The following is a 22,222-nucleotide window of genomic DNA, read 5'->3' on the forward strand; positions in this document are numbered from 1 at the left end:
ATTCATGGGTGCATGAGTAGTTTTCCCTGTTGATGGAGAGGTAGTTGAAGTCACTTAGTATGAGAGTGTTCGGTTGGATCTTAATAGTTTCCAAGGTGCTTAGGAATGTGGAGTGAGAGTCTTGGGACATGGTTGGGGACCTATAGAAGGCTACAAGCTGAATCATCATCTTATCCAATGATAGTTGTACCTGGAGTATCTCAGATGAGTTATGCTGGACTACTAGTCTGGAGGTGTGCATATCCTTTATGGATATGAAGACACCACCGCCTTTGGAGCTTCGGTCCATGTTCTGGGGCTGAAAGTTGTGGAATGAGTTATAGCCTGGTAGTGCAGGGGTGCTTTATGATGGTTTAAACCAGGTCTCCTTTACAGCACAAATGTCAATGTTCTCCATTTTGAGGAGTCCTACAAGTGAGTGCACCTTGAGATTTAAACTTCTAGCATTGAGCAGCATGACCATCAGATTGCATTTTTTTTGTAGCTGTTATGGTAGTAATTTGGTCTTTGGGACACTGCCTAATAAAAGGCACTAAAGGGGTGGCAAGAGCCTTAGCCAGTACCCAGAAACCCAGGGGTGACAGATGCAGGCCATCTCTGGCAAATCATTGAGGTCTGTCAGTCATGTCATCCCAAGCAGACAGTTACTAGATCCCCTTAGAATGACACCAGAAACTTAGCCAATTGTTGAAGTCAATCATTTTCTATTTGTACTGTGGTATCATTCATATCAGTCATTTATTAACTGAGGTTGATAAATTAAATGCTGATATACAGAATAGGTTCATAGGGTCATAGGTTCATACTAGACTATCTGCCCTAGGGCATTTATAAGCCTAGCCAGAATGTGTTTGGCTTTCGCCACCCATTTTAAATTAATTTTGCTATGCCCTTTTTCGAGGTTAGTATACTGTGCCTCTGTCTAACAGTGACACAGAAGTGATACCCAGGTTAAACCTACGATCTCCCATCCACTCATCAAGATTCCTCTTGAAGAGAGTCAATGAGGGACTCTGCCTAACCTGGACTGGGATTTTATTCCAGAGTGAAGGGAGCCTCTGGGTTATGAATCTGTCCCTCCAGCATGTCCTATTTATTTCAGTGCTGAGGTTCAAGTCTCTCGGCATAGCTCGATGGGATTTGGATTTTCTGAGGTGCAGCATGTCCATTAATTCCGGGTTGGACATGGCTTTATACATCAGGCACAGATCGCCCTGAACAGGCGGTATGCCACTGAGTAGAGCTGGAGTTTCTTTAACCGGGCAGCATATGGCATCTGTTTGAGCCCTTTGATCCTCTTGGTGAGGTACTTTTGGGGTCTTTCCAGTTGCTGCAGGTGTCTGGTAAGGTACATCCCAAAAGAGGCATTGTACTCAATTATGGGCCTGATGAGGGATGAGTAAAGAGGCACGATGACCTCCCTGATCTAGATGTGAATCCCTTCATGATTAGGTGCGCTATATAAAATGTTTTTCTAACCACTTTGGCCACGTGGTTGTCAAATGAGAGACTGCTATCAACTTGGGTCCCCAGGTCCCTAATTACTTCTTCTGTACTTAATGGATTACCACCTATGTGGTAATTTGTGGGCACTTTGTTTTTGCCAAAGGGGATGACTATACACTTGTTGGCGTTTAGCTTGAGGCCATGGCTCTGGCACCAGTTGTCTGTTTCTATGAGGCCCTTTTGGAGGATGCTTGTGTCAGCTGGAGAGTCGATTATGGCGCCCAGTTTGCAGTCATCTGCGAACTTGGTCAGCCACAGTCCTTCTGTGTTGGCCTGTACCTCCGAGAAATATATACCGAACAAGAGAGGTCCCAGGACTGAGCCTTGTGGGACGCCACTTGTAACTGGTTTGGAGTCTGACATGGCTCCAGCAATTCTAACCATGTGGGTTCTGTCCTTGAGCCAGTTTGCAACCCATTTAATGACATAGGGGTTTATATTTAAGCTGGTGAGCTTATCTATAATGCCCGAGTGGGGTATTGTATCGAAGGCTTTTGTGAGGTCCAGGTAGGCTGTGTGGACCACCTTCCCATCATCAATGGCCTTGGTGACTGTTTCAAAGAAATCAACCAGGTTTAAGAGGCAGGATCTGCCCTTAACAAAGCCGAACTGGGTAGGATCCAGTGTCTGTAGGTCCCCAATATCTTTATTTATGAGGTCCATGATGATCCTTTCCATAGCTTTGCAGACCAAGCTAGTCAGGCTTATGGGGCGATAGTTTCCAGGATCCGTTGAGGCACCACCTTTGTGGAGAGGGACCACTGTTGCTGTACGCCACTCTTTGGGTACATATCCTGTAGTAAGGCTGAGATTGAACAGTAGTTTTATGTTTGGGTTTAGCTCTTCTTGGAGTTCATGTAGGACGCAGCCCGGGACACCGTCTGGTCCCATTGATGCTGTATTTTTTGCTTTGGAAAGGGCGGCTCTTACCTGAGCATCTGAGATAGATATTTGCCCTCTTGGTGGGGAGGGGGGGAGATGTTTGCGCTGAACCTGTCAGCTAGGATGTTGGCAATGTCTGTGGGTTCGGTGTATTTTTTGTCATTTTGGACTAATTCTGAGCATATCTGGGAATTCCCACCCAGGTTCCTAACATAACTAAAGAAAGCCTTGTGATTATCCTTAGTGTCCTGTGCAATTTGTCTCTCGAAGCTGGCCTTAGACAATTTTATGAGTGCCCGTAGTTTTTTGCTAATACTGATCAGAGATGCCTTCCCTTTTTGGGATTTTGCTCTATCATTTAGTAGCTTCCTCCTTCTATTGTATAGTTTGTTTATGGCTGGGGTCCACCAGACAGGACATCTGCCTTTGGAGGATTGGGTCTTGGTTTTATTTGGGATTGCATGATCCATGCATTCCTGAAGGTGTTCATAGAATGCATTTATAAAGGATTCTGTGGTCTGGGCCGTATTTTCCACAGGCCCGGGGGCTTTGAAGGATTCCACCTCGGTTTTGAGAAGTGTGAAATTTGCTTTAGAGAAGTTTTTCACTGTGGTTTTCAGGGCAGGAGGTGGAGTCGGGATGTGAATATCCAGTGAGATTAGTTTATGGTCTGATCTTACCAGTGAGGGATACACTTCTGGTCTGGAGCACAGAGTCCCCATGTTGGTGATGATCAGGTCCAGTATGTTTTCCCCTCTTGTGGGAGTGGTAACAAGTTGTTCCATAGCATTTGAGTTTATAAATTCTAGGAACCTTTGGGCTAGGGTGTTGGAGCTAGAGTAATGCTCCCAGTCTATGTTTGGGTAGTTGAAGTCGCCCAATATAATGGTGTTTGGAGAGACCTTCATATTTTCCAGTGTTCTCAGGAAGGCCGAGTGGGGTTCCTGGGTTTGGGAGGGTGGTCTGTAGCAGGCTATAAACTGGAAGGCAGTTTTACCCACTGTTAGTTGCACATGGATAGTCTCTGATGCTTCGTGCTGTGCCACCAACCTGGAGGTGTGGGTATCTTTGACGAATATTGATACTCCCCCTCCTTTTGTGGTTCGGTCCAAGTTTTGGGGATGAAAAGCATGGTATGAGGTATAACCTGGTAGTGCTGGGGTGCTCTCGGGAGCCTTGAACCAGGTTTCTGTTACTGCACAGATATCAATGTTCTCCATGCTAAGGAGAGTTTCGAGTGCATGCATCTTGAGGTTTAGACTTCTGGCGTTGAGTAGCATTACTCTTAGTGTCTTATCCCTTGTGATACCTATGGAGGTGGGTTTGTCTTTTGAGCCTTGCCTAAAAAAGGCACTATGGGGATAGCAAGAGCCTTTGCCAATATCCAAAAGCCCAGGGGTGACAGGTGCAAGCCGTCCCTAGCAAAGCATTGTGGCTTGTCGAGCATGTCATCCCAGGCTGACAGGCATTGGATCCCCTTTGAATGACACCAGTACTTAAGCCAATTGTTGAAATTGATCATCTTGTCTTCATATTGTGGCATCATTCTTGGTGAGGGTAAGATGCTACTCAAGGTCAGGGTCATACCGGCCTAGGCCACATGCTCAGAGAGGTCCTCTATGTCTCTTTTCATGTAGTCCAGGGAGGTACGTCTCAGGTCATTCACACCAGCATGGACAATGACTGAGTCATATTTGTACTTGCCTTGGAGTGACCTGAGTGGTTATATTATGTGGCGGATCCTAGCGCCCGACAGGCAGCTCACCGTGACCTTCTCCTTGTTCAGCCTGGTGAGCGGGACGTCAGTGTGCCTGACGATAGAGTCACCTATTACAAGTGTATCAGGTGTGTTGTTTAGCCTTAAGGGCTGTGACTGTTTGGCACACTGGCTTTGTGAGCTATGTGTTGCACGTGTTTTGTTTTGGGGTAGCGGTTGCTTGGGTGTCTGCTTTGGAGGTCTCTGCTGCTTAGGCAGATTTTTATTTAGAGCCTCCGAGTATGTTTTTGTGTGTTTATGTGTTTGGTTTGCTGTTGTGGTAGGTCTATGTGAGACTGGAATTGTAGTGAGTGTGGTTTCCTTCTCCTCCTGACTGGTTATGCCAGTACTGAGTTGAGAGAGCTTAGCCTCCAGTTTGGCTATATGGATGCATCTCTCGCATGTGTTGGAATTTGTTGGGAGGAGGAGAGGGTTGTCTGTGTACATGAGACAGTTGTAACATTGCCTCAAGATTCCCAGATTCACCAGCTGGACCGGAGAGGAGATTGACAACTGACCTTTGGACATGCTAGAATAGTATTGGGAATTCCTTTATAATTGAAAAAAAAGGGCCAATGGGGAACAAGGTACTCAAGGGGAGTTTGTGAGGGTGTAGTGCTTTTAATTTGTTAGTGCTGACTTATATAATTGCTTTAGTGAGCAAGTGCCAGGTAACTTAAATGCAATGTGTTACAGGTAACTTAAATGCAAAAACGACAAACAGTAACTTTTTTTTAAGTGAAACAAGGAAATAAGTACAGTAAGCAATGCAGGTATCACTAGGGATCCACAGAAGCGCTGAAAAGCCGTGTTTTAGGTGGTATTAGTGTTTCAGGGAAATAACAAGCAAACAAACAACAAGCATACAAACAAAGCTAGATTCAGCAGGCCTGGATTTAGTCTATGCTACAGCAAACAAGGTGTACCAATTTCAGTAAGAAACAGTTCAAATATGCAGGCACTATAAGCCTTTAACCAGAAATTCCCAGCTCAGAAGGGCAGAGTCCAGCCTCTCCTCCCACAAGAGTGCAGACCACGAACCTTCTTAATGTAAAATAACTGGCCTGAAGCCCAAGTGCTTAAACCAGAACTAATACACTTTTAGAATGACAGACACTGAGCCCTCAATCAGCAGTTCCCAACTTAGAAGGATGTAAGCTACCTGTCCTGCCACCACAGTGCAGGCCACAAACCTTCCTAATGTAAAACAACTGGTCTGAAGCCCAAGTGCTTAATCCAAAAGACTTAGAATGATAGCTACAATTTAATCAAGTTACTACCAAGCAGTAGTAAATACAATTGAATACTTTAAAGAATGCCTGGATTAGTGCTCAAGTTATACAAACAAAGCTAGATTCAGCAGGCCTGGATCTAGTCTACGCTACAGCAAACAAGGTGTACCAATTTCAGTAAGAAGCAGTTCAAATATGCAGGCACTATAAGCCTTTAACCAGAAATTCCCAGCTCAGAAGGGCAGAGTCCAGCCTCTCCTCCCACAAGAGTGCAGACCACAAACCCTTTTAATGTAAAATAACTGGCCTGAAGCCCAAGTGCTTAAACCAGAATTAATACACTTTTAGAATAACAGACACTGAGCCCTCAATCAGCAGTTCCCAACTTAGAAGGATGTAAACTACCTGTTCTGTCACTACAGTGCAGACCACAAACCTTCTTAATGTAAAACAACTGGTCTGAAGCCCAAGTGCTTAAACTAAAAGACTTAGAATGAGTTACACCAAGCAGTAATAAATACAACTGAGTACTTTTAAGATGACTTGATATTTGAGCAATGGAGGGAATTTTATAATAAACAACCTGTTTCAATAGATAGTAAATGTTTGAAAATACATGAAAGAAATGTTAAAAAAATAGAAAGTGATTTGGACCAATATGAAAACAATGTTGTCTATCCATTTTGATCTGGTTTGGTGGATAATTATATAGAAGAGAATACCTCTGTGCCCAGTGGTCAAAATAGACTTAAAAACAAACATAATTCTTTTTTCTACAAAAAGAACAAACAAAGGCCACATTGGGTTCAGGAGAACTATTCAGATTCTGGTCAGAGGTTGATCACTAACTACAGGCATTTACAAGGGAAAGAGAGAACCAGATAGAGACTAAAATAACTAGGTCACAAGGCATTGTGTACACTTTGAATGATTTTCATATCTATAATTACACAAAGAGTTAAATATTGGTCTAATGTTTTACTTTGTTTTTGAAGGGATTAAAGTTTGTCCCTTCTACTGGTTTTAATGTAGTAGATGCTGTCATTGAAACTAAATTATATTTTAGGAAGTTAATTTTGGCTTTGTTTTTTTAAGAACAATAATCAAGGCAGGCAGATGTGTAGTGAATTAAGGAAGAGAAGTATGTTTAACCCCCAGTGAATCCCACCCTGGCTTTATTCGAAAATGTTATCATAGATAATTTATATAAGTTAAAGGAGAATGAGAAAATTTTGATTAGTTTTCATGACAACTTATCTGATAAGGATAGGGCAGTTTGGGATAAACTTATAAATGACACAACAGTTCATATCATTAAGCCAGATATGGGTGGTGGTATAGTTCTTTTCAATGCACTTGATTATTCTAGTATTATGTTTGATCTATTAAGAAACGAAGATAATTATATGCCTGTTTCAATTATTGAGATCAATATTAGTTACAGACATATTGATTTATTACTGGAGGAATACGTTTTAGATCAAAGATTATCTATCAATTTATTCAACTTTCTTAAGGTAAAATTCCCCATTGTGGTTACAATTTTTGGTTTGCCAAAAGTTCATAAAAATATAGTAAAACCACCATTTAGACCCATTGTGCCGGGTAGAAATTCAAAAACATATCCCTTGGGAATAGTAATTGACGAATGGTTGAAGCCTTGTTATAAAGTGATTAAACATCTGCTTATTGATTCTTGGGATTTCCTTGGTAGAATAAAAAAAAAAAGATATGTGGTCTGATGAATTTCTTACCATTGATTTAATGGATATCTTTACATCTATTCCCCATGAGCAAGGGTTAGAATTTTTTCATGACAGTATGGTACGATTGAACTTTTTGGATATGGAAACCATTGGTTCAATTAAAGATTAGTTTTTGATAATTTCATTCTGTTTGAGGGGGAATACTTCAAATAAATAAGAGGTGTTGCCATGGGCGCACATTTGCTCCAATTTATACTAATCTAGTCCTATTTAAGAGTACATATTATGGGAAATTTGTCCAGCTTTATGTTAGATTTCTGGATGATATTTTTGTTTTGTGGAAAGTACCTATTCAAGACATTGATAATTTTATGTTTTATTTGAATAATTATTTCACATTTCTTAAATTTACTTATACCTGTAGTTCTGAAAGTATCAATTACTTGGATACTATGGTTTATAAATATGAACATCAGTTGTGATCTAGGCTTTATAGAAAGCCCACATTTAGCTATTCTTACCTACATTTTAATAGCTGCCATCCTTTCCATCAAAAAAAGAGTTTGGTGAAAGGACAGATGATTACAGCAGCAAGAATGACATCAGATTTTTGAGAGGTTAAAACTGAACTGGATTTTATTGCTAGTAAGTTTTTGGCAAGAGGTTACCCCATGGACTTAATTAATGATATTAAGGATTATGTTCTGTCTGAATGGGGTAATAAATATAAGCCCTTATTAGGTATGCCTTTGTCTCAGGCTGCTCCAATGAATATATCTAATAATTATGACAGGGCAATGATTTTGAATTCTGGTGAGCATACAAGAACTGATAGAAACATTTTTCAAGAGAGATGGGCTCTGTTGTCTAGCAATCCAGAGGTTTTGAAAATCTTAGGTCCCTCACCAACCTTTGTGTATAAAACTTCCTTGAATCCTAAACAACTTTGTGAGACAGCTGACAGTAAATCTAGACTTGATAGCCACACAGGTACGTATAGGTGCAGTTCATGTGAACAGTGTCAGAGTATTTTATTAGAAAAAAGTATGATCTTGGAAAATAAAATTCGATCCAAAATTACTTTTGTGCGGGGGAATTGTTTGACAAAGAGGATAGTTTACCTGGCCAAGTCTTCCCACTGTTCAGCTTTTTATGTAGGAAAGAAGGATAGGGCATTCCGAAATAGAATTTATAACCATATTTATCAAATAAGAACAAAGAGCACCAATAATGCCCTATATATGCACTTATCCAACAGTACTTCTTATGTGGGTGTTAAGTTTACATCATTGGAGCAGATTACTAGTAATTGTAGAGGGGGAGATTTGAAAATTCTCCATGAGTTGAGGGAAATGAAATGGTTAATTAAATTATGCACTAATTATCTCCCTGGATTGAATGATTGACTTAATTTACAGCCTATGTTAAAATACAGATCTGCAAACTATAGTTGATCTTTTCTTTATGTAATGTATGTTAGGTAGGCTAACTATTGTATTTACATTTAACACAATATTATTATGTGATGCTGCACTGCTTAAATATTAGCCTTTAGAAGTTTAATTGTTTTTGGTAGATATATTTGTTTTAGTTGATATTCATTATATTTGATACTCACAATTTTACATTTGCTTTATTATTTATTGAGTTCATTACTTTTGGTTATATATGCAGTTCACCTTGAAGAACTTCATTGTGTTTTAATTAGTTAATTGAATAAGTGGATTATTTTCACAAGAAGTGTATTTATTTTGCCTTTTGTTATAAGATTCTAATGAAGTCCAGGTTTTATGGACAAAATCACTTAATTTCCTCTATGGATGTTATTGTCATTCATTAAAACGTATTTGGTTTTACTTATGCTTTGGTGAGAGTGGTGTTTCAAGGGTCAGATTTATTTTATTTGCAGTTTGGTCATTTTTGTTTTACTTTTTAACTTTCATTTTGCTGAATTTTGCCAGACTTTTTGTGAAGACCTTGTCCCTTTTTTTACTGAAATTAATACAATTAAAGACTATTCTTGGTTTGGGTGTACCTTGTTAGATAATGTTTGCAGAGGTGGTTTTAATTAAGAAGGGCATTATAGATGGCTTAAAAGCAGAACATTATCATCCTATTCTTCAGTTCATACAGTTAGGCTTCTGCCCAAATAGGAAAATGACAGATGTTAACTTGTTACTCCAATCTATTTTTTATGCAAAACAAAATGTTGTCCTATTAGATTTGATTAAACTTGATGCATCAAAAGCATTTGATTTAATCAAAAGAGAATATTTAAGGTCAGTTCTTAAATATTATGAACTCCATTTATCTCTAATTATGGAAATAAAATCTTTATTTGCAAACATAAACTTATATGAAAGTGAATAATAAGATACTATCTAGTTTTATGTTAGAGACTGGTGTAAGGCAAAGCTATCCTGTATCTGCAACTTTGGTTATTATGGCAATAAATCCATTACTTTTTAAACTTTAAGATATTTTTAATAGCATCCATGATAAAAAAGAGCAATTGATGCATACATTTGCTGATGATTTATTGATTATTACAGATAAGTTCAACCAGGATATAAGCCTTATTATAAAAATTTTTGAACAAGTAAAAAATCTGATTGGATATTGTAATTAATTATGAGAAGTCAGCTTCAAGGAGTGAAACTGCGTATTTGAGATCAATGGGTTAAATACAACAAATAGTAAAAACAATAAAAAATGGGTCTCAACACTAGAAATAAAAAAAACTTACTTATTTAAATCCAAATACAAATAATAGAGCATTTGGGAATAATCCCTTGATATGCATTGAAGAAGGGATTATTCCTGAAAGCTCTGTTATTTGTATTCAGATCCAATTAATTATGACAACTCAGACAGAATCTCATTATATTATCCTGATTTCTATCATGATACATTGTTTCAACAAATTCCAGGGAATCTCATTATATTATCCTGATTTCTATCATGATACATTGTTTCAACAAATTCCAGTTTTAAATTAAACTAAATTTTTAACACTAATTTTGACCAGTTAATTAAAAATTATATCTTAAATATTTGCAGAAAACTATTTTTTTTAAATAAAATTGCTACTACTACTACTACTACTACTACTACTACTACATTTTATACTATATACATTACAAATTGTTCCATTATGGAATCTCTTGGTTCCTCTAAAGAACAATGAATTTCACAAATTAAGATACAATAGTAATTTTTTTATGTTCTGGGGGTGTTCCTAAAATACCTTGACAAATATTAATAGCCACTAAAGAACAAGGAAGACTGGCATTACCTGATTTAAGTTATTATGTAGTAGGTAGTGATACAACAAAAAATAATAAATATTCAGTATATAATAACCCAGTCTATTAGTTAATTATTTCTAAAATTGTGAATAGCAAATTTCCTTTGTTTAGATAAATAGCTAGAGGTTCTTCCATTCGATTCTCGGCTGGGGTGCAGGGAGTACTTCTGTGTGGAGTCTGCATGTCCTCCCCGTGGTTGGGTGGGTGTTTGAAAGACATGCGTAAATGGGCGTGCCTTTGTTGAAGGTTGAACGTCGAGCTGGCACCTTGGCGTTCTTGAAAATTTACTGCCAATCATTAGCGGACTGGAGTTCCACTGTGGCGACCCCTAACCGGGAAAAGCCAAAAGACAAACAACAACAACAACATTAGTTAGAATCTCCAGTGGACATTTTGAAAAAAATCACTCCTGTCAGAAATAGAATGGCACAATATAAGATTTTTTTCTATACATTTCTTTTCTAACAGTTTTTTATGCATTATACAAAATCTTATGCTTGTTGGCATTGCAGTAGCTAATTTATTTAATTGCTGGTGATCTTGTGAATCAGCACAAAAATATTGGAAAAGTACTTGTGAAATGCATATATTGACAGGTTCTATGATAGCTTATAATCAAGATTTTTTTTCTGCTAGATAGATTAGGTTCCAAACTAGATTCTTTTAAGACAAAAATAATTTTAGCACCAACATTAGCTAAGAGAATGATTCTCAAATGATGGAAAGCTTCACCTGTGCCTGTTCTCTCACTAGATGTTTGGTGGAGGGTGTATAACAAGTATGTGTATTGTCAGTCAAGGGAAGACTAATTATATTAATATATTTTCATTATTTTTTCCTTTTATAATAGAAACACCCTTGTGGAATATAGGCTATAACAACTACATGGAGAAAATGTACATACTTTTCTCTCTAAATTTTCATTTGTTGTTGATTCTATGAATTAGGATGGTGCTCTAAGTTTATTTTTAACTATTGTTATTCCATTGAAAATAATTTTGTCTAACCTTGCTTAGTTTAAATAATCAATGCTCACTTTTTCTTCTCTTTTCTTGCAGTCAATTAATTATAGACCAAAATAATTTTGTAGTGAATGTATATTTTGGAGATATATTTCTATAAGTAAGCATGTATGCTATATTTTAATAAGAAAAAATATAAATATGTAAATAATATTTAAGCTGTTTTACATGTAAGGTTTTAAAATAATTGACAGTCATATTTAATAAGTACTTATGATAATATATTACTGCTATTGTCTATCTCTACTTAGATTTACTAGCAAGCAAAGAACATGAAATTATGCTTCTGAAATATCATTAGTGAGCACTGGAGATTGGTAAAGGCAAAGCATTTATAGGAGGGCATCTAAAAGGCAAGTATTCCATCCACTAGTTAGATGCTTACATATTCTGACATGTGTTGATATTTCAGGGAATTAATTTTCAGCTTTGGGAATATAAAAATAAGTTCTCGTATAGTGTGTTTATATTTGTGCTATAACTGCACAAATATTCCATTGTGATTTTACTTTTCTCTAAATCAGTGCACAGCTTATCAATTGTTAAAACTGGAATTGCTTTTAAATTAAAACAATGTTTGATCATGATCCCAACAACATAATGAAAATGTTTTAGTGAATAATTTCTGTACAGCATATATTCATTATATATATGTACTTGTTTCCTAAGAACAAATGCTAAAGCAGACTTGTTAAAGTTTTTGCTGCATATTTGTTTATTGTTTTTTACATTTTTATTTATTTATTTATTTCCAGTTTGATTACAGGGGAAGTCCACTGGGTCAACCTGGCCCATTTTCAGTGGAGGCCCAGGGAGAAAAGCTCCGAGAATGCATTTAAAAAATAGTTTACATACTAAAGTTTACATACACATAGAAAAACAGTTTACATACTAAATTTGCAAGAAAAAAATTTACATACAGGATTTACAAGAAATGCAAGCAAGGTATGAGAATGCATTAGTAGTTTACAAATATGATTACAAGAATTACAACCTTGTACCACATAACAATTCTGCAGAACAGATTAAAATTAAGCTTTTTCATTGAGTATAGGAAGCAGAAATTCGCCAGTAAGTGTTAAGGTTGTACTGTTATTTGACATGATTAGTTTGGATCCGCAAAAGATTGTGAAATATGCTTTGCATGCACAATTTGAGTAGAAAGAAGAAAGAAGTTTAATTGTCACAAGAACTGAATATTCCTTTCCAGTTATTGCCCTATTGTCTACATACAACACAACAGTACTACAAACAACAGAAAATCAAATTCTGAGATTTATTAACCTGTCACCTAATACTGAACTGCATTGTATTTCCAAAGAAATGAAAAACAAATAACCATTTCAAGAGACTAAATTACATACTGCATACCCTTACTTTTAAACTACTTAGTGACAAGTGTTTGTCTTCCTCTTACAAATAATCAAAAGTTCACTTAACTAGACCCCTTTCTATCTAGCTGTTTGTAAAAAGTCTTTCTTCAAGCTGGTTCCTGTCTCATGTAATCATTTTTCTCATGAAATCTGATTACTGGTTAATCTTTCACAATTAAAAGAATGAAGGATCACTTTATAAGTTAATACAAATGTTTATGCTTCAGAGATGTTGGGCAACTTTCTCATTACATCTAGTCATTCATGCTTATTTTTAGCTCACCCTCATTACAGTGTACAACTGGTTCAAATTATATTTATCCATACTGCTCTTTCCTTTTTTATAGTGTGGTTTTGTACCTAGTATTATAATACAGCGTGAATGCTGTTACTATTTGTAATGCCCCATTTACAACTATTATTATTATTATTAGTAGCAGTAGTAGTAGTTTTTTTTTTTTTTTTTGTAAAAAGGTTTTGTTTTTTTAATATCAAACAACAATTTCAACAATTTATAACAAGACAAAATAATTATTTACAAAGGTCCATAACAACATAATTTTATATATACTAAACCATTAATATTTAGTTTTTGCCAGGATCTATACTGATGAATTATAGTTATAGTTCTCATGTGTATAGTTGACAATCTTTTTTTACAAACAGACTTAGCTAGACAAACAAACTCACTAAATAATATTGCAGTTTTACATTTCCAGTTTTTAGTTATGATTTTCCTAGTAATAGATAGAACATACCAAAGAAGCATATGTGAGATAGGTATGGGGGTCTGGGATTTGGGTCATTAAATAGTATCAAATAATAAGCAATAATACCTGGGAAAAGTTTCTAAAATCAATCAAAAAGGAAGTCACCATCTTACATTCTATTATCATGTGAATCCAATCTGCATCAAGAACTTCATTACATCTCCAGCATTTTTACAGATTTGTAAATATAACCAACTATTTTGTTTTATACTTTGTTTGTTAATAAATAATAAGCAGAATTCACTTTATTTCCATTAAGAAATTGATGCCAAAAGGTTAGATTACTATTTTTAAGAGCTGAAATTGTGTTTGCATTAAAAGATACTAATTTGTGAAAGCTACAGGAAATAATAAAATTAGTAGCTCTTTAACTAAATAATTTGAATTCATAAATCTTTTAAAGATTAAAAGAATTTGATTAATAAAATGATTAAAAGTAAAATTATTTATTTTATTCAAAACAAAATCTTTTAAAGTCCAGAAGAATGCATTAAATCTGAATTTCATATAAGAATTAATAATAAATGTATTATTATGTATTAATATTCTCTTGCATATTGATTTCCAACAAGAGACATACAAAGAGTCAAGCTACAATAGTATTATTTTAATAATTACAGACTTAGTGTATAACTCAATGTTGGGAAAACCAATACCATCTTCCTCCCAGCTTTTTACATCCCAATTTAAATATATCCTTGTTTTCTTTCTTTCTTTCTTTCTTTTTTTTTTTTGTTTGAATACCATAAACAGTTTAACAGGATATAATTTTTTTTATATAATTTTTAGAAAGAGGAAGAACTAATGATTGACTACAGAATAACATTTTTGGTAAAATTATCATTTTAATCAGTGTAAATAAATCTTCCATTGTGAAAAATTATTTATTCCAATTATTGTACATTACCAATATTGAATCTTTATTATTGGATTCAATAGTAATTCCTAAATATTTAATCTATGAATTGACCCAGTTAAAATTTTTATAAGATTTTAAAAAAGGTGATTATCAATTTATTAATAAGCAATGTTTTGTTTTGTTGTGATTACATTTTAAACATGAGACATGATCTAATGAGTTTTCTATATTGTTACTTGTCAACAGAATATCATCACCAAAACGTTGAATTTTAGATGAAAAATTTGCATCTATTTAAAGTCTTTAATATTCATATTAGATCTTATATAATTAGCAAATGGCTCTATAATTAGTGCAAATAAAGGAGATAAAGGCCACCATTGTTTTCTGCCTTTTGACATATTAAATGGACTAGATAAAAAGAACCTATTTTAGCAAAAGATACTCGGGCGGATTTAATAAAGCTTACACAGTGGTTTTCCACAATGTCCACATTGAGAAGAGATGTGCACATGGCCATAGGAAATTTTGAATTCAGTAAGCACCCTGTAGAAGCACAAACCCCAGCAGACACTGTTTAAACACTGTGGCATGCTAATCAGCTGCATAAGCAGCTGAATAACATGCAAATGAAGCCAGGGGACACCACAGAGTGATTCATCAAACAAGAAGTCAACCGTGTAGACTCCTTGCTGGTATTCTATCTGTATTTGAAAACATTTTGAATACAGCCATGGAACTAGTCTACACAGAATACTTTGCAACCTCTTAGAGCAATAAATCTGGACAAAGCCATCAATAGTGGAGGGACAAAGGGCCAGAACTAGGGACACTTTTTTAAATATTGCCCTTACAAGCTTAGAAAATTGATAGAACAGCGAGTTTGCAGCAGCAGCAGCAGTTAACAACTGTGTGTACCTTCCAGCCACTTACACGATACCTCTCCGCCTCTTAGCACAAGTAATAAGGGTATATTTTAGATATTTGCTCTCATTAACTTAGAAAGTTGCTAGAATAACAGGATTTCTATTAGCATGTATTATCTAAAGGTTATGAAGTTTGACACTGAAAAGCATGTCATTATTTAGCTAGGGATTACAAATCAAAAATATGAGGCAAAAACTGGACATTCTGCAAAAATCTGTACAGTTGAGAGGTATGCTAGATCAAGGTATTGGATAACTGAAAAAAACAGGGGACAAAGGCTCAAAATAGGAACATTTTTTGAAACGTAGTACACTCCCTTCTGTGTTCAATATTTGGCTCCCCTTTAGTTCTCTCTAGCTACACAGCTTCTAATCTTGTAAATTCAGGCCTGTCAGCACAGTGAAGACACAAATGAGGTCGGAACTCATTAGAATTGCTGAATCCAAAAAAATTGGATCTGTGTAGGGATGTTCACATCGTGTAGGCACTCCCTTAGTGTTTGTGTTTATGGGATGGCAACTATGATTGCTTACATCAGGTGGATGTGTCAGGTTAGACTTATAGAGTGTTACATTAGATCTGTCAAGTCTGGAAATGCAAGTAAGCATTGCACAATTCACAGGCTCTGTTTCATTAATATCCAACCTCCTCTTCATTTTTTGGCAAATTATGTTTTCTCTGTCAGGTTGTTAGTATAATTTAGTATAAAAGAAAGGAAATAAGAAAGAGAGAAATATTTGAAATGAGGAAAAGAAATCCATGACATACACAGTAGAAAATGTTAGTATCCATGAGATATATCTAAGTCTGGATTTCAACTCTTAGTCCAATGCACCTTCAGAAAACAGGATGGGTGCCTTATCCATCTTAGCTTCACAAACAGCTTTGCAGTGAAAAACTGCCATTCTTCACACAACCAGCTGCAGCAGAATGTACACTGATATCAAACCACAGAACTGTTATTTTCACATTTATTATTATATTTTGACATAATGCACTTAGTGATCGCATATGCTGTTATTATTATTGCTTGCATATTTACAGCTCTATCTTACCTTTCTGTGTTTCCTGGTCATTCATAAGTTATCTGCCCAGTATTCTGAAACATGCAGTCTGCCGTGCGATATCATCGGCCTTAAAATGTGTAAGTATATTAACTGGCAATAATACAATATGCATTTGCCAACAACTGAAAGGCAAGTTTGATGGCACAAACAAGCATAGACTGTTCTTTTAGGGGAGGAGCAAAGGTGAGTTACTGTTATGGCACATACAAGGGTGCAACAGTTCTGTTGGGGGGGGAACAAAGCTGAGTTACTGTTACGGCATATAAAAGCATAGATTGTTCTTTTGGTGCGAGCAAAGGTGAGTTGCATTTATGGAACAAACAAGGATATGTTGCTCTTGTTACTCGTCTTGTTTTGGATCCTGCTTGTTTGATCATGTGAGGGTTGTGAAGTCAGAAACTGTAATGTGCATCATTACTTTCTAACTTCTGTCATCAATGGTTTTCTGGTATAAATGTATGGTGCTAAACAGAAGGTGTGCAGTAATCATCAGTACTTTCAAGAGGTATGACTGTGAATTTTTTGATGTCTGAGGCTTACTACTTACTAACAAATACATATAAGTCAAATTGGTTTCTGCTGCCACATGTTACAGTAATGTTTGTACAAATCACTCACCTTTTACTTGCTTACTGTAACAAATGATGAAATACATGCCATAGTATTATTAAACAATACACTCCGGGTTCAGGACTTACCCTGTAAATGCAGCAGTTGACACAGTGTTAGTCCAGGGCTGACTCTGATAATGTTGTGCAGCATGGCACATACTCTGTGGATTGTACTGCAGAGCTCCCTCAGATGTATCTAGGCACCAGAACAGTAACTTCAGCTGGCCAAACACATGTTGTATGACATTTCTGGTTTGAGAGTGTGTATCATTATGGCATTCTTCCATGGGTGTGTGTGCATTTATCATGGGTGTCTTCAGCCACAGTTCTAGTGCATAATCTGCATCCTACAGTAGATGACCCTGTGGGATATTATGGGATATCCTCCCAGCAAACATCTGGTACAGCTGGGAGGTGTGCCAGATATGTGAGTCATGGTAACTGCCAGGGTTGCCGGCACACACATTCAAGATGATTGCCTTGGCATTACACACAGCATGGCAGTTGATAGAGTGGTAGCCCTTATGTTAATGTAGAGCCTATCCTGTTCCCCAGGTGGTGCCTTTATTTCTACACGAGTGCAATCTATGGCACCCTGTACTGCAGCATAACGTGTCACCTGCTACAATGGTTGCATATTCCTGGCCCTCTTCTCAGAACTATGTAGAAAATATATGTGTTCATTGACATATTATAGCATAGCATACAGGAATTGATGGAGGATCCAGGATGCTGATGCCTGTGACACCCCCAGCATGACCCCTGTTGGTCTCTGAAAGGTACCTGTAGCTAATATTATAAGGGCTACATATACCTTAGCCTCCACTGGGATTAGTTCCCCTTGGTTGGCTCTGGCTCTGAGTTGAGGCCACCAGATGTTGCATAGTTCCTGTTGTATGTCCCTGTACACCCTGTAGCACTCTACGATTTCCATGTCATGTAGGTTGTGATAAGTTAAATATGGCCTGAAAAATCTTTACTTTCTTGGTGTAGGCCTATTGGCAACTAATAGCATTGGCTTCAGCCTCTAGCACATGTAAATGGATTAAAGCAGCAGCATCCCATAACATTAAGTCTGTGTAGACTTTCTGTGTCTGCACTCCAAACATTTTGACATCCGCAGGAAAAAAGAGCATGGAATCTACATAGATGTTTTATAGCTTGTTGAATAGCTTCACCATGTTGGATTGGTTAATTAGCATGCAGTTCAGCTGTTTATGCTGCAATTTGCATATATGAAACACAGACAAAGACAGATAATCTATACCATTATAAAAAGGCAAATATGTAGTTAGCCAAACTGATGGTGTAGAGAGTTGTATTTGTTTGGAAGACTGCAAAACTGCTTTTTCTTCGGGATATATCTGTACAGAGGAGTACTGAATTTCAGCAGGTATGCTATCCTTTTGTCACCTACATACTGCATATGCTGGAATGTATTTAAGAGTAGCGTAAAGCAAAGGCTTTTACACTTTTATCAATATGCATTAGTTAGACGTATACTGATGGCATGGGTCTGTCTTTCAAGCCATTTCAGAGGGACATGTGATTGACACATGAAAATGGAATGCTGTGTGATAAATATGTACAAATGTGTCAGGGACAGGTCCTTTGCACTTTTAGCATTTCAAAGACATTTTGTGAGCAAAATGGGTCACTTGACTGTCCTTTTCTGGGGGGGGCAAGGATGAGTTGCTGTTATGGCACAAACAATAATGGACTGCTCTTTTGGGGAGGAAGCAAAGGTGACTTACTGTTACGGCACAAAACGGATATGTTGCTCTTGTTACTCTCCGTGTTGTGCATCCAGCCTGTTGTTAGTATTTCACATCTCTGGACTGTTTTATGCTTCTCCCGTGGGTAATACTGACTGGCTACCTTTCCTGTTTTATCTGGAAACAGTTATTTTGTAGTTAAGTGATACATATGTGTATTATACTTCTATTGTCATTTACAACACCTACAAGTATGTCACATAGGCGTGTCAGTCAGCGGAGTCCCCCCACCCTTCACTGATGCTGAAAATCAAGTCCATAGTCGATGGGTTTTGGCAACATTATGCTTTTCTTCTGGAAAGGGGATGGGGACATATGGCCTGTAGGATGGGAAAATGGCTGCAGATTGTTTGTGATATCAGTGTTGTTGGAGACCATGACAGGACATATGAACAGGAGCCCTACAGGGCCACTGACATGATAACATCTGCAAGGAAGCAAGCAGCTGAACGGGTCCATGACCAAATGGTTACTGGCATAGGGCCTGCTAGGGAACCACCACTAACCCCCAATGAAGAGTCCCTGGCCAATCTGAGAGATCCAGACAGCTTTCAGAAGAGTGCAGTACAGCATATCCTGGATGTGGCAGCAACACTTTCTGAAACAGCAAGCACATCCCAGGAGGAGCTTCCAAGTAAGCTTTGATATCTCAACAACTGAATACCGATGTATAATAAAACAATTGAAATGAATAAGCTAATTCTGCATTAACATGTCTTGTTTTCTGGGGGGAGGCAGATTGAAGATTACTAGTTATAAGATTAGTTTGGAGTTGTCAGGCACATTCCTGATCAAAATACCATTAATGCACATATATATGGGCAAATGTATTATTCCCTATGTTACTGTTAATCGTGATGATGTTGCCCTTACCTCTTGCTTAACTTCTTCCAGGATCATCTTTAATACAGTGCAGTACGTCCTCTACAGATAGGAAGCCAAATATTATTATGTCGGTAGTGCTGATCAGTTGAAAGAAATATTGTAGTTTGTGATTTTGATCTCAGGGTGGTTGTGTGTATTGCTGTACTTTCTGTAAAAGTAGCAGTACTGTTACTTTGTTAGCATATATTGCACTATAGTGATACAGGTATCAATGTATTCCTTTGTTTCATACTTTTTATCACAGGTGATCAGAGAGTGGGAGTGTGGGCCCTGTGCCACCTAATGTTAGTGGATCGCAAACTCTAAGGATTATGGTGGTCAAAGTGAGGAACAGTTAGGGGGTTGCAGGGGTTGAATCTGACACAGAGGTTGACATACAGCCAGCCACTCCATTTCCATCAGACACAGCCAGTAGGCTTACACCTACCCAGTCCACTGAACCCACAGATATTGCACAGGTGGAGGGAGAGGACATTGATCAGGGAAGTGTGGCTACTGTTTCTGCTGTCCCTCTCCACCTTTTGCCACTCAACATATGTTTAGGACCATCATGGAAGCACAGATACATTCCCATAGGTGCTCCAGATAAATGCTCAGGGTTCTGGATGTGGCAGAGTCTGACATGCATGACTGCCTCCACCATGTTGCCAATTCACTGGATTGGATGAATGACACATTGGAATGAGGGGTGTCTGTGATGGACCAAAGGGTATCTGATATGGAATGAGCAGTGTCTATGATGGAACATCTGCTGGGAGGGGAACGGCATCCTTGTGGGCATAGGTAAGCCACATCATCTGCTGTCACCTAAAATGGCAGTGACCAATCAAGCTCCCATAGTGGCAGTAGTTCCACTGCTCCATCAATGAGTCTGATGCCCACACCCAGACATGGCAGGCCATAGGGTTGTGGTCCTGGGTATCCCCATGTAGGGAGCTCATCCAGCAGACATCAGTAAAGTTCAGGTAGCAACACTGCATCTGACCGTGGGCATGGACGTGCCAGTGCAACTCCTCCAGGAGCCAGTTCTCATGGTCAGGAATGACAACAATCAACTGCCACCTCTACCATGCACAGCTCACACCTGTCTGACAGAAAAAGACATAAAGCTAGCACAGAGCTTGGCTGTGTTCATCCAGACACTCACATATCAATTTCACCTGGAAGATCCCTACAGACACACACACACACACACACAGCAGTTACTCAGTTTGTCTCACTGGTCATTTATTGTTTTATTCCAATTCTGCCATCTACTCCTTCCTACTCACACACACTCACCGACCTTCTGTGTGATCCTAGGCTTCCTGAACCCCGGCCCCCCACAACATCCTGTACAGGTAATGATAACTGTGCCATATCTCTGTTTACTATCTTTTGGTTTTAGGGATACAAGAGCTGTGTCTGATGATAAGGGTGCATAGCTAGCTTAGTGCTTAGTATATCTGCATTTGTGTTGTTGAACTGGTCATTGTACATCTGACTTATAATAGTCTTTGAAAGTTAGACAATTGATAGCATCAAACTTTCACAACATTATAGTGAATGCTCTTGTAAGGGTGTTGATGTCAGAAACTGCAGTGTGTATCATTACCTTCTAACGTCTCTCTTTCATGATCTTCCAGGACAAATGTATGGTGCACATCATAGGTCATGCTATCATATTCAGATCTTAGAATTGTATGACAGCACTGTAGTCAAACCTTATCAGAACAGTAATACAGTGCTGCTCACCCTTCTCTAAACATAGAAGACAAGCAGGTAGGATAGTTTATTTAAGATGCTTTATTGCATAGAAACACATCAGGATGGATAGCAGCATCATTAAATATAAACAAACTGATTGACAGACAGAGCTTACATACATATATGCTTACATCTCAACAGCCTACTATAAAGTGGCAATCAGACTTGCATGTGCTCAGTATTTATACACTTGTGCAAATCCTTGGCTAGCTTCTTAAAGAGACATACACACATTGATCTACATCCTCCCTTTTAAAAAGACTGCCCTTTATTAAAATGACATTGCAGTTGGACATGCATCAATATAGACATTTAGAAGCAAACACAATGTTCATGTCCAAGTTACTGTGTATCTATAACATGGTCTGGAGATGTGACTGGATTTCATAACATAACATTCAGGACTGGGATTAGCAACAGGGACAGCCTTCGGTGAACAACTCGTATCAGGAACTTCGGGATTCATCACAGGAATGAGGATAATCTCTGGAACTGGAACACTGGACAACTCACTCTGAGATAAAGAGTCTTTCTCACAGGCTATGTGCTGTGATACAGGTTTGGACACCGGTATCAAATGTTTCCAATTCTGCCTAAATTCTGCTCCTTGTGATTCCACAATGTACAATCACAGCTCTGGGCAGATGTTCTTCACAACTCCTATCTGATCATAACCTCTGGCAGTTTGCATCCTTAGTACTTCTCCTTCTTGAAATGGATTGAGTAGTTTACTGGTCTTACCGTAATAGGAGTTCTGGGCTAAACGCTTCTTCAATAGATTGGTTTTCACTGACCTG

Source organism: Protopterus annectens, chromosome 5.part0 (assembly GCF_019279795.1).
Source record: "Protopterus annectens isolate FY-2018-M chromosome 5.part0, PAN1.0, whole genome shotgun sequence".
In the NCBI taxonomy this organism is placed as follows: Eukaryota; Metazoa; Chordata; order Ceratodontiformes; family Protopteridae; genus Protopterus; species Protopterus annectens.